Below are 2,500 nucleotides of genomic sequence, written 5' to 3'. Positions count from 1 at the left end.
ATTCTGCAAACAGGAGGAGGCTGAGCTCCCCTGCACAACACACCTCGAAACCCTCTCAGGTCCCGGCGGCGCGCAGCGCCGTCCTAAGTACTTGGTCGGGTTCGAGAGAGGCGCAATCGCCCGGAGTTAGGCGAGTAGACGCTTTAGGTGCGACCACCCGTGCTCCCAACTGAGCTTGCCGCTGCCGACAGAGGCCCGGGAGCGTGCTGTCGTGGCATTGCCGGCGGGAGACAACACGCGCCACCTACGGTGACCGGCAGCTCCAACGCCAGCGCCACAGAAGGACAAAAGCCCTACTTGGGTGCCGAAGCGAACTCTCCCAGCACAGCGCACGCGCCAACACGTCCGCACAGCTGCGATACAAACCACCTGCGAGAACCGCTGGGGCGACCGAGCAGCAGACGGCGTCGCGGCGCCGAGCGCCGGGCGGCGGCGCATCCTCAGCGCACAAAGTCCTCAATCGGACCAGCACACTGCAGATGGCCACCGCGCTTCGCACCGGGCCCGCGAGGACCTACTTTGGCCGCAAGGCGCCGCGAGCAGGGGGCGCCGGCGCGCAGCTGCGCCGCCTGCCGCGTCCGTCGGCCGGCGCGCCTGCCACCGGCCGCCCCCACCAGCCGGCTGTAGCGCGTGCGCCCACGCACCGCGCTGCCAGCACGCCGGGCGGCCCCCCCTCACCGGCCGGGGACGGTCCCACCCAGCCACCGCCGCGTATCGCCTCACACCCAGATCCCCTTTCACGTTCGTGGGCATGGTGGGTCCCCTTTCACGTTCGTGGGCATGGTGGGTATCCCTGAAACAACCGGTTAATAGCTCGACCGATCGTCGCCAACACTGATTCACCTCTAGCGAGAACAACCGCACCACAACGGGTTACCGGTTGTTCATTTGCGTAACGTCACCAGCAAACGTACACGTCCATCGCCATTTGCAACGAGTATTGCATGCCTGTGTCAGGTGTCACAACACACTACGTCTGCCCACATAGACGCAACAACATGTGCACGCCTAGAGAACACGTGGAAGGTAGACCCCGTACGTATGCGGTGTCCATTGCGCGAACGACTGTCAGCCCGCCTCTGCAGCATGTCGCAGATGTGGAACGCGGTGCAACATGCTATCACGGTGTGTGAGAAGAGACGACTACGTCCGAATACACGCTCCACTACATCAACAGACTGCTCATGCTGATCGCCATTCAGGGCGTCCGTTCCTCCCACACGTCTGTATGGCGTACCACACTGCAATCCAGCTCTTATAGGGAGACGACACGTAGCTGCGTGCACAATATTTGGACTGTATGGTCCGCCGTTGCTAGGCGCTGTCGTCATACGGTCACATGGGCCACGATGTATCATTCAGTACATACGGAGCAATGTGCAGTACAGTTTGTGGGTTTTGCGTACATCGGCGGACAGGTGACAGGCCGTACCACAACGTAGGCTGAGTACGTCGGCATGCGAAGGGCATTGAACATGCAAACTTCTCACCGACCAGCTTGCGAAGGCAGGGGGGAAGGGGGGGGGGCATGTACGTCCTGCTGCTATCCACACTACAGTGTATAGCAGGAGCATGTGGAAAGTCAGCAACACCTGCAAGGTGTTTAACATGACGCGATACACAGGGGACCGGGCAGTGCGAGTAGCGAACTATATTGCGAGGGTTGCGGTTAGGCAACACTACACTACTTTAACGGGTTGCATAACAATTACAGAGCAGGTTCAGCGACAACGTGCGTCAGGTTAAGGCGCAATATAGTTTAGGTTACGGCGCACTTTAGGTTAGGTTAAGGCACATTATAGGTTAGGTTAAGGCACAACATGGGTTACGTTAAGGCACAACATGGGTTACGTTAAGGCACAACATGGGTTAGGTTAAGGCACAACATGGGTTAGGTTAAGGCACAACATGGGTTAGGTTAAGGCACAACATGGGTTAGGTTAAGGCACAACATGGGTTAGGTTAAGGCACAACATGGGTTAGGTTAAGGCACAACATGGGTTAGGTTAAGGCACAACATGGGTTAGGTTAAGGCACAACATGGGTTAGGTTAAGGCACAACATGGGTTAGGTTAAGGCACAACATGGGTTAGGTTAAGGCACAACATGGGTTAGGTTAAGGCACAACATGGGTTAGGTTAAGGCACAACATGTGTTAGGTTAAGGCACAACATGGGTTAGGTTAAGGCACAACATGGGTTAGGTTAAGGCACAACATGGGTTAGGTTAAGGCACAACATGGGTTAGGTTAAGGCACAACATGGGTTAGGTTAAGGCACAACATGGGTTAGGTTAAGGCACAACATGGGTTAGGTTAAGGCACAACATGGGTTAGGTTAAGGCACAACATGGGTTAGGTTAAGGCACAACATGGGTTAGGCGATGCGAGTTGGGCGGTTGGGGTGGGGCACGAACGGGTGCAGGTGGTGTGATTGCCGGTCCACGACTTCGTGCGGCAGAGGCACTGGCGTATGGGTGCTGTGGTCGACAGAGGCTGCAT

This window comes from Schistocerca serialis, unplaced genomic scaffold (genome assembly GCF_023864345.2).
Source record: "Schistocerca serialis cubense isolate TAMUIC-IGC-003099 unplaced genomic scaffold, iqSchSeri2.2 HiC_scaffold_1142, whole genome shotgun sequence".
In the NCBI taxonomy this organism is placed as follows: Eukaryota; Metazoa; Arthropoda; class Insecta; order Orthoptera; family Acrididae; genus Schistocerca; species Schistocerca serialis.
Note: the sequence above shows the minus strand (reverse complement) of the source record.